Raw genomic sequence first — 12,920 nt, 5'->3', positions numbered from 1 at the left:
TACTATTCAGCTAAAAGCAATACGAGATGGTTTTGCATTAACTGATCAATGGTAAATGTTTATGAGTGTCTGTTTGCTTGTGCAATATGGGAGTAACAAACAAACAAAAAAAACACGCACGCAAACACAACGAAAATCAAACGCATAAGGAAAAATAGTATCGCTATACCCTAAGGGCATCGTTACCTACCGCCCCATCTCCTGCATACGTTTATTTCTAAAATATTCCTGGTTGCTTCTCACACTGTGTGTAAAATAAAAGAAGTGAACAAGAAACCCCGCCGGCGAAATACAAAAATCTGAAACGGACATCTGAAAAATAATAAAATAAAAAAATGTGGCACGCAAGCGCGCCCCTAGGGGATGTATAGTAAAATGTGTTCAGTTGCCGCTGGAGAAATGGAAAGAGGAACTGTGAAACAGGAAAACAGTTAAAAATGCAAAACGGGAAAACAGTTAGCGATAAATAAAAATGAAGAAAATGTCAGAAAATAAAAAAAATTTCAAAATGTCAAATAGCCCTTTTGCGCCAGAGGGAATATACATTCTACCTTCTCCGTAAATATTAGCTTCAAATATACTTAGTTTTTTGCTCGACTAATAAAAAAAAGAAAAAAGAAAAAACGTAAAGTAAAAAAAAAAAACAGAATTAACGAGACGGAAGAATTTTATTACTGCGCCCCCGGGGAACTTAATTTTCCAAAGGAAGAACTCCCTTTCCGGGAATCTAATTTGCAGAAAAGTTGCTTGTGACTTTACATTTAACTGCTTCGGATGGCGAAGTTGAGGCAGAGAGACCAAGGGAGTGCTGCGGACATTTTCAGTGATGGACGTATTCTCCTGCCTCAGAATTACAGAGATTTTTGTAATTGGTTGGACATATCTATTAACGCAGTCCATTTCTTCGTAACTATATTTTGAAGTCACGGTTTGTTTAAGATTTTCATACGTATCATTTGCCATAACAAATAATTACCATAACTCTGTCTCTCTCTCTCTCTCTCTCTCTCTCTCTCTCTCTCTCTCTCTCTCTCTCTCTCCCTACTTCATACTCACGTAATCGAACATAGATTCATGGCTCTGAATTAAATCTCGTATCTCAGTGATCTGCAATACCACGGAATTAGAAACGTATATATTTTTTGGCCATGATGCTGACACTAGATCTTGGTCTTTAAAATAAAAAGCTTACACTTTAGTCATCTGTAGCAACAATAAATAAATAAATTCTAGAATGAGTTTATAAACTAGGATAAGCAGATTACTTAAAGTCTGTGATTTTGTGAAAATAATTGTACTAAGCAAATTAGATGAAGTAGCCATTACAATTACATTTTTTTCGAGAAATCGTCACTTCATTTGTAAATAAAAAATTGAGAAAAAATTCAATGCGGTTCGTTGCTGAATTTAATCGTATTAAATAAAAAATTCTTCCATTCCGTTTGTGTAATATGGAAGAATCGTAAGCGAATATATAGCATTTTTTTTTAAAGTAGGCCGTTCCTTCATACACGTCTTTATGAGTGAAATAGCAACATTTTTAAATTAGTAATTCAATAATTAATCTAGGTATTTCTTGTCGGTTACCGAACATAGTAAAAACACACACACACACACACACACACACACACACATATACTATATATATATATATATATATATATATATATATATATATATATATATATATATATATATATATATATATATATATATATATATATATATATATATATATATATATATATATATATATATATATATATATATATATATATATATATATATATATATATATATATATATATATATATATATATATATATATATATATATATACTGTGTAACCTCGCTCTGTTGCATCCTGAATTCTTTTGCAGTATTATCTTATTCTACAAGCATTATCAAATAATTTTAAAAAATGACAATCATAAAATACGCGATATGTTTTAGTAATCCATCTGAAAGCAGGCGTGGAAAGGTAAATGTGAATTCTATGTGTTTTGAGTCAGAGAGAGAGAGAGAGAGAGAGAGAGAGGGGTCTGGATAAGCCGAATAATTCCTGAAAATATTTACATTTAGTATATATATACATCCATTCGGAAAGAAACCTGAATTTGTATATTTTGTAATATTAAAAGAAAATTATATAATTATTATTGTTCGTTTTATATTATCATTAACAATGCAGTCACGACGATCATCGATTGCTGAATTTAAAAGTCCGGTGTCATGAAAATCTAAGCGTGTGTGCTTGAGAGAGAGAGAGAGAGAGAGAGAGAGAGAGAGAGAGAGAGAGAGAGAGAGAGAGAGAGAGAGAGAGAGAGAGAATTTTTGTCTAAACTTTCCAAGAGAAAGAATGTTTCTGAAGAGTGACCTTCGTCAATAATTCTTGTATCTGGCATGTGGACTTTTAAATCTTTGATCTTTGTTATGTATGAAATGTTCGACTGTGTAAAAAAATTATCTTTGGTTGACCTCAGGTGACCTAAGTTGAAAAGAAATAGCTTCACTCTCTTCATTAACTTCGTCCATTGCAATTACCCAAAGCGTTTTGTCATTTAAAGGTGCTTTACATATATAATTGGGAAACTAATATAATGTAATGCTAATCTATAATTAATACTTCATTATCTGTTTTTGTCAGCCTTAGAATTTTGTGTATATATATATATATATATATATATATATATATATATATATATATATATATATATATATATATATATATATATATATATATGTATGTATGTATGTATGCATGTATGCATATATATAAATATATATATATACATACAAAAGTGATAATAATCATATATATATATATATATATATATATATATATATATATATATATATATATATATATATATATATATATATATATATATATATATAGATATATATATATATATATATATATATATATATATATATACACATATGCTACGTATGCGTATGCATAGATAGTAATATATACCTAATCCCCTGTGGAGGTTCTAACCAGGTGTTAAAGATTTTATCACAAGACTCAATCCTTAATCTGCACTTGTTGCGTTCCCCAGACGAACAATTTGTGAGGGCATGAGTTTAGAAATTTGCATTGCCAACCTCATTATCAGCAATATTTCGGGGTGTGTAAGAATTCATGTGAAATGAGCCCTGAAATAATGAAGTTATAACACAAACATGAAGGGGAAAGACGAATATCCTTTAAAAAAATCATTAGAATAAATAATTCTAGGTTTTCTCAGAGCCGTAAACGAATATGCGAAAGTACACTCACGAAAATTACTTAATATTGATGTCATTAAAATGAAAGAAATGGTTAATGTTGGTTTAAAGAAGTATTAGGGGTTCTCTTAAGCATTAGCCTACTGTCTTGTTCAGTGACATTTTATAAGAAAGCCTGGACGTGGTTCAAAAAGAATGACGGAATAAAAGATCTGTACATGAAGAAAATTATGATAAAAATGTATGAAAGTAATATTATCAGAAAGAGTTACATGGAATCATTTTTACCGAGCATAATAACAAAATCATGAACAATACTAATCTACCTATTTTGTTTCTTACTACTGTTGCTCCCGCTGCTACTACTATAATAATAATAATAATAATAATAATAATAATAATAATAATAATAATAATAATAATAAAATCTACTACTAATGCTACCAAAACTAAAATTAACGATTTTTTGTAAACTTAATACCCTCTATACTTACGTCTAGTAAAAAAAAAAAAAAAAAAAACAGTCATCATTACTTTATATCTTTTACTCTCCTACGAAGCTGTGACTCTACCAAAAAAAAAAAAAATGGATATCTATTTATGAAGCTCTCCACAGAATGGTATTGATATTCCAGAGCGAAGCCAAACCGACGTCTTGAGCGCACAACAAAAGTTTGTCGTATATAAAGGAAGCGGATAATCTTTGCATATGGTAAACATTGCCTCAATTTCTCTTTTGAGTGTATGTGGATAAGCACCTTATCGATGACGTAGGAGATTGCAGCAATACTCTACAGGATTCGTCTTCAGTAACATGAGTTCTTCTTATTCGTCCGGGATCTCACGATGCTTTCAGAGGCGAATCTTCTTAATGGAAGCCCCATCGTCATTGTCGTTGCTGTTGATATATTTGTTGCCTTGCTAGTTTTGATGTATCTGATTATTGCTGACGTCCGAAGCGTCACGAGGAGCTAAATGGAACGAAATTAAGAAAGAGATTGGCGTTTTTTTTATGCAAAATAAATAGGGGAAAATTAAACTAATATATACTTTTATGTGTCTTCGTGGAATGGAGTGTTAATGCAATCCTCTGGAACCTTTCAGTGTCTATGTTCAGATCATGTCACAGAAGCTAAAAGTTTCTTTACTTGTTTCCCGAGGAAGTCTAGAAGGTGAGAGGTCATTACGGCCACGGAATAGAATTACACATATTTCTGGTAAAAGTAATTAGTAATCTTTATATTTATAAATATACACACACACATATGTGTAATAGCTGACCAACTCGGCGCTTCCTGGGAAAACTCTGAAGAACTCAGAAAATATTTCCTACTTCTCCTTTGAATTGTTCTGTCACGTAAAGAATGTGTACTGTCACTGAAAATGCTTTTCTTTCCCGTGATTAATAATCCTGTCTTAAATTCATTAAAGAAGACTCCTTGCTCGGTGAAAAGGTGACAGTGTCATACAGACTTTTGAAAAGACAGAAATTCACGTATACCGAAAGGTTAGTGTGTGAAGAAATTCACTCCTGGAAATGAATAACGGATGAATCTCTGTAGATACTATATAGGGGACCCTTTGACAAATTATATATACCCTCCATAAACAAAAAATTGCCACGTCAGTGACCGTATCAAGTCATATTTAAATGCGAAAAGCACACGGGAACTGTCTTGCCGTCAGCGAAAACCTGTACTAACGTTAGCCCTCCTCCCTACTCTCCTCTCTCTCTCTCTCTCTCTCTCTCTCTCTCTCTCTCTCTCTCTCTCTCTCTCTCTTTCAGTCAGCCCAGAATTTAACAGAATGATTTCACAGCAATAATAATAATAAAAAAAACACAATTGATGAAAGACATGTCGGCAGGTCTACGGGGAAGAAGTGTGGTTTGGGCATGCGCAGTACGCGCAACTTCAGCTAACCCGGGACCGTTCAGTTGCCTAATTATCACCTGTTTTCACGACTGAAGATGGTAGGTTGTCGGCTTGACAAACAGCTTCAGAATATCTTAAGATGCAGTCTCCTTTGGCTATATAAATATGAAATTATTATCACGATGGTAATTTTAAACACCGTAAAAAGAGCTGCAACTGTTTTCAGTTTCCTGCGCGTGTTAACGAACGCGCTTCACTTTCCTTTGGAGTTTCTGAGGGAAAATGTAGGCCGAAGTCTGAACTGTCTAATATACAAAATGTCGATATATGGTGATTTTTTACTGGATTAAGTACTCCGATATGATGATGATAGTACCTCAAGGTACTTAAGAATTTGTATTTTACTGGAAAGGTATAACGTTTGGCTTAAGATAAAAAAAGAGTGGTAATTTAGTTGCCAGTCATTTTCAAATGAGGCGTTAGTTTTGTCACAGAAGCATTTAGTCTTCTAATATGCACGCGCGGAAGCTGATGGATTTGTTTCGTCTCATCGATGTTAATTTCTACGCGAGTAATTTTTTTCCATGGCAGGACTGTCAGACTTGTATCAGTCTCGATAAAACGTTCCGCCATCAAGTGTAGACATTGCTGTGGGACCTCGGAAGTATTCATAATCAACGAATACATCTCATGGTGTTAATCGTAAACTAGAACAGACCACGAGAATTTTCCAGAACTCAAGAACGTTGCCATGAAAGATGAATTAACCAGCTTCCCACCACCTTGCGAACGATAACTCGTCTGTTGGAAAGCAATTACGCAAACCGGAAGTACAGACTGACTTTTCTATATCATTGCAGACCACTTTATGTGCATTCCTTAACAGAATGAAAAAAAAGTCGAATTAGCGAGTATTTCTTAACAGTAGGATACAATAAACATCTGAACAGCTCGAGTTATACCCTTTCAAAACAGTTTATAACCTTTGTTGGTCATCTTACAGAACTGCACGAACTTTTATTTATTTTGTTAAGGAATGTACATAAAATGGCCTGCAATGAAATGGAAAAGTTAAGTCTATATTTCCGGTTTACTTAATTCTATCGTGAACTACAAAGAAGAGGAATCCCACTGGCAAACACGATCATATTGTGTGAGAGACTGAACGGTGTCCGATTAACTGTACGTCAGGAGTAAAAATTGGTGATTTTACTACACAGTTCTGCCGCCACTTATACGAGTACTCGGACCATACCAACAACGATGGGATTCATCTTTGCTAACCGCACAAAGTGCCCTCTGCCACAACATCTACAATTCTGTCAATCAAATCGAGGGCGAAAACGTTTCTGTCTGATTGCTTTTGTACTGACAATTTCGTGATGGCATCAGAAACGGCGCAAAGAATACCAATGAGTCGTATCTGTAATGCTTTAGACGAAAAGGCCCATGGGGGTATTGCGAGCAGCGGAATTTGGGAACATCAAAGACTCATAATTATCAGAAAAAAAAACATACTACAGTCATTGGTAAAGGAAGAACTAGCAGTTCAAACTTAAAATTAATTAATGTTTTAAGATTTAGTAACCATTTGGGAATGAGTTTGAAATAACTGTTTCGGAGGATTGAGGATGAAAATGAAATGAAGAATGCAAAAAAAAAAAAGACAAACTTGAGCGTGAGCAAATAATTATTAACATAAGATAAAACCCCGTATACCATTAAATCGCCGAGGGTTCTGCAGGAAAAGCGTTGATGATGAAAAATTGAGAATTCATTTTGTATGACACTGGAATCCTATCATTTGATAATATAGCATGGGACAAACATTAAGACTACAAAAACATAAATTTTGCGATTTTATATAATAAATTTATTACGTATTCCAGTAGATATACATAATTTCCAATTTAATCATTTTCCAATCGTTTCTAAGACAACGCCACTTGTTTGTTCTCTATAATGAAGTAATGAGTGACTTGTTGGTAATATTTTTTTATGTTGTAAGGATACTTGAGGTTCATATCACGTTCATTACATGAAAATTTGCTGAAGTTGGAGAGGGGTGCTATAATAATTCTCAAGAAACAAATTTATATATAAAGATAGAAAATGACATATATAATCTTAGCCCAGAAGGATTTAAGACAAAGTTAAAAATAGAAGACATAAACTAGTTCTCTTGTACCAGAGAATACCAAGAATGCAATGCCTAAGTTTCTTCGGCGCAATCGAGTTCTCTGTACAGCGTATATTTCTGTATGAAACTCTCAGCCGCGGCCCGTGAAACTCAGCCGCGGCCCATGAAACTTTCAGCCACGGGCCGGTGGTGGCATGTGTTTTTGGCACCTATAGCGATGCAAGACACACGATCATTAGATTTTAAGACCTGGGGGCGGACGGAATAGCCATCTCAACAGTTTTCTTTTACAGGAAACTAAAAAGGAAATAAACCCTAAACATTACAAGAATGGCAAAAGTACTAAGTCGTGAGCATCTTGCGAATGACAAGTGAGGGTTCGAGTTGGAATAGTTTACTTAACAGCATAAAAGTCAAGATTCAAGAGAATATACAATGAACAAAAATAACGAGTTGTAAAGAGATGGTCGTGTGTACATATGACAAATAAAAGTAATAAAGGGAGCGCTAAAAGAAAACAAACGACTATGAGCTATTTCCATTGTATACACATATTTAAGCAGAGAGAGAGAGAGAGAGAGAGAGAGAGGTGGATAATATCTACAAAATCTTTTCCATAAAAATTCCACAAGAAAACTTACAGCGTCTGTTTCTATCCAGTGTGATTCGCTCCCGACTGGTCCATGAAGCTTTCTAATTAGTATGGGGCCTAATATTTGGCTGGTTCCAATGAAATTAATTTACTCCCGGACTTGGTAAAGTTGTCTCAAGAAGTATACACGTCAGTGACTCAATCTACTCAGTCGGGTCTTTAGTGAAGAATTTCGATTATTCCCGGCGGGTATTCAAACCTTTTACTTTTCATATTGGATTAGAAGTGTAATGTGGAATTTCAAGGAACTTTTCATGACGTTCCCACGTCACGATGACTCGCTCTCGAAATTAAATCCATTTGAAATACTTAAAATATCTCTAAACCAAACCTTCATCTTGGGAAGATCAACATTTGTCCTTGTAGTAAGTCAAACATTTCTTTTAAGAATGGGGCAAGATTGATGGATTGGCTACGCGATATTTTACTGAGCACTAAAGGGTTACCAGGATTATTCCCCTCAACATATGATATGTTTTTTTTTCTGAGGCTTACTGCCTGATTGATAAGGAGGTTTTCTTCCCGAAATTAATTTTAAAAGATGATTTTATGAGACCGGCAATTCATACATAATACCAATCTATCCACACAAATCAAGCAAATGTTCTAAGAGCTTGGTGTTCTCTAAAGATCTTTTACAAGAATTTATTATCCTCGATGAGACTCTGGTGTGTCAAAAATGGTTACGCTTTGAAGTCTGTGCTAAGATCTGCTAGAGATCTAGCAGAAGTGTTTGAGTGCGGGCATTTCATCCCTTTACAATTAAGTGGATTGGCAGAGGCACAGAGGGTGGTGGAAATGATGGTTCTTGCATTTAAGGGGAGATTGGATTTTACTAGTTTGCTCAAATCAAGGTATGTTCAGATTTGGTGTTAGACCGAAGATGGCATTGGTACTGTGCATGAAGTCGTTGCCCCCTAAGTTTAATGCACACAAATGTGCATTAGAATTCAGCAACTAAAATTACACAGATAGCTTACTATCTAGTGTATTAGATCAGTGATATATATTTTTTGTGGTTCCTGGTAAAGGATGTGATAATTGGAAATGATCTGACATGCGATCATGGACTAGATTGTTTGGGAATTGCAAGGTTACCAACTAATTTGGAATATAAAAAATATTGTTCAGTAAGCCAAGTTATGTTCTGAGTGACTGCTGAGAAATTTTCGTGCAATAAATTTCTCTCCTTACTTTGCAAATGGAATATTAATGTGGGCAAGACAGTGGGATGTGGAGTTTTTTTTTTTTTTAACGTTAGTTTAACCAGACCATTGAGTTAATATTAACTCTCCTAGGGATGTGGAGTAAGGTCATCTTTCGTTGCAATGGAGTTCATAATGAAATATAGGGCACATATGTCCGCCATGTTTTTTCGAGAACAACGGAAGAATTAGCAGTGAAATTTAAGTCCTTTTTTGTGGTTCACTCTACGCACGTAAGCATTAAAACTTTAAAATTCACCAAGGCTTCTTGGGATGCGTAGTTGAAAACAATTTTCATTATACATGGTGGCATGATTGTGACTGCTTTACGCTGATTAGCTAGAATATTCGTTAGGATATTGGGGGCACTTAGGTCTGTGTAATTGTGCTGAGGCTGAACTGGACTCATCAATTCAAAGTGTAAATACAAATGCAAATATATATATATATATATATATATATATATATATATATATATATATATATATATATATATATATATATATACACACACACACCTAAGACGTTAGAATGAAAGAGCTCTGAGAGTAAACTCTACTCCTTCCTCTTGCTTTGCAGTTCTAGGCTACACCTCTTTGCCGAAGAAAAAGGACGAAGCTAACTTTACCATCCAAGTTGTGGTACCACCCCAATTAAAGGAGTTATCACGCAAGCCTCAGAAACACTAACTTTCTTCTCAGAACTATTTTAAGGTTGCAAGACATCTGGGGAGATTGCCGATCCCAAGCCCCGATAGTCGATCAGAAAATCCCCACACACACATATATATATATATATATATATATATATATATATATATATATATATATATATATATATATATATATATATATATATATATATATATGGTGTAACAAAAAAAAAAGATAAACAAGGAAAACAGAGAAAATCAAATTTAAGCTATATATTTGTAAATAAGCCACGGAAAGCCCTTGTTTTGGCTCTCAGTAAGGCGACAGGAAAAGTCAGTGTTTGAAAGAATGTGAGGGACTGAGGTAGCTGGCAGGAGCTTCTGTGGAAACTACGGTAGATGTGTATGAAGAGATTGCTCAGCCAACTCTCTTGTACGGAAGTGATGTAATACTGTTTGGGCAGGAATGGACAGAAAAACTTTGAAGCTGCTGCGATAAAGTGCATCTTTTGTACATGTGGCGTAAGAAGACGCGAAAGGATAATATATATGTCATAATAAAATGGTCAGTGTTTGTGAAAATATGCACGATAGTGTGTAGTGATGGTCTGGTAGTGTGGAAAAAATAGGGGAACATAGGTTGGTGCTAAAGAGTATAATTTTGGAGGTAGAAGGAGAGGAAGGTCTAGAAAACTTTGGATAAGATATATATATATATATATATATATATATATATATATATATATATATATATATATATATATATATATATATATATATATATATATATATATATATATATAAATATAAATCATCAGCACCCAATCACGTTTGGAACAGAAGTAAATTTCTGACTCACATCAGGATCGAACCTAGGTCTTTCAAGACTTGTATGGCCTAGTGAGCAGCGCCCTTGGCTTTCAATTGAAAGACCTGGGGTTCGACCCTGATGTGAGTCAGAAATTTATATATATATATATATATATATATATATATATATATATATATATATATATATATATGTGTGTGTGTGTGTGTGTGTGTGTGTGTGTATAATCCCAAAGATACTTGAGAGCTTCTAAAGCGATCTACAAATCATCCGTCCAGGAAAGAGACGCATCTGAAAACTTTCACGATAAAATTCTTAGTTGGCGCGATAACAGTATGCATTAGTTAAGACAAATATGACGTAAACTGTCCCGAGTACCACCGGGGAAGCCTTGCATTGTGCCCCAGGGTATACACAAATTCCTTGCCGTTATAGGACGCCATAATTTGTTGCCAGACACATTAGAAGTCATTAAACGGTGCTTAGTGATTTATGAAATAAGACGTAAAAGTTGAGGCAAGACTAAAGCCCCCTTGCATAGTTGATTACCAGCGTGAATTATGATTTCATAATTTCATTGCCGTTAATTCTGTTTCCTGCGGTATGATCGTTATAACAGTTCATTTTATTTTGAGTTTTATATCATACCAATAATAATTCTCGATCCTCATCCAAAATAAACTATCATTTTATTTGCGAAGGAGGTGAAGAATTCTGTTACGGATGTGAATCTAGTTTCTATTTTTCAGTAATTATTCTATCGTTGTTTTTCTTCACTGTAATGCTTATTCACCCTTAGCGCCAGTAAAGGTTTCAAAGCCATCTGCAGCTGTGTATAAAACCTCCTTGACTTTATCCTGAGTTGAAAATAATCTATGCAAGTAATGACAATTTATTTTCAGCGATGCTGCATCGAGGCTACGGCCTACCCCAACGCCAAATCAAAAGCCCTTCAAAAGAAGGCATCGTGGTTACCCCATATGAAAAATAGGAAAAAGCACGTTAAACGAAGAAGAAGAAGCTGCATTTCATTCATTTGACAAGCTGTAAAAATAAATTAAACAGTAAGAGGTACCAGAATATCATTGTGGAACACTGACATTTTTCCACTGTTACTTAAACGCGCCTTCTCTCGCTCCTCTGCAGAAGATCTAGAAGGCTATTCACATTTTTTTTTTTTTTTTTGTCAGGGATAGGCATATGAGCAAAATTAAATTCTAAACTGGGTCACTTCGTAATTATCTCTTTGTATAAAAGCGTTTGCACTGAGCTTCCATGGTCTTTTGTGAATGAACGTGTAATTTTTATAACATCACAATGAAGGCCTCCTCTCTCTCTCTCTCTCTCTCTCTCTCTCTCTCTCTCTTTGCGCCAGCTTTGACTCTGCTAGACGTGCATTGTGTCTCCCCTGTAAATCTTCATTTAAAACTCGGATGAAATGGAATTTATCCTTTTGCTTTAACATGGATGTATTCTTTAGTTAAAAGGGTAAGGTGCTTTATATTTATGTGAAGTATTTGACAGTCAGGACTTGACAGGGGAAGTATAATATACTTTCAGACGAGTGGGTTTTCTTAACAGACTTTTACAACCTTTAGATGTGCATGAATTCGCCATCAAAGCGTGAGAGCAACAATACTGTCGATGTTTAGATTTCTAGTTTAAACAGACGTTGTTGTAGTGCGTAAAAAGTAAGTCAGTTTCGGCTTCAATTTACACGAGGATTGCCAGACGAGGATTGCCAGACGGGTATGCCCAAAACCTTTTCCATGCCATATTATACTACAAATGATTATTCAGTTTTGTCATCGGCTGCCTAAAAAAATTTTTGTTTTAAGTTTGTCGTTCACGTAACGGTTGTTTATGTTTAGATTAAACAACACAAAATCTCCAGGGTCCCAAAAGGCATGGCAATGTGTGAAATCCTTGCGGAAAGACTTACACTTTGGAATAAAGACCCAGCCACAGCGTTTTACAATCATGTCTTTTACTGTAAAAAAAAAAAAAATAAAAACCTAATTAAAGTTCTCGACTCATACTGACATCAGTCATCCTATTTAGATGATATTTTGTCACGAACGGATAGGTTTTATTTTCTGACTGAATCCACATACATACTCACACACACACACACACACACACACACACACACACACACATATATATATATATATATATATATATATATATATATATATATATATATATATATATATATATATATATATATATATACATACACACGAGGTGTGTTCAAGAATATCCCCGACCTTTACTCATAAAAATTACTCGTATTCAGATACGACAACATTACACTAATCTCCTTCAAAGTAG

The sequence above is a fragment of the Macrobrachium rosenbergii genome, chromosome 44 (genome assembly GCF_040412425.1).
Source record: "Macrobrachium rosenbergii isolate ZJJX-2024 chromosome 44, ASM4041242v1, whole genome shotgun sequence".
NCBI lineage: Eukaryota > Metazoa > Arthropoda > Malacostraca > Decapoda > Palaemonidae > Macrobrachium > Macrobrachium rosenbergii.
Note: the sequence above shows the minus strand (reverse complement) of the source record.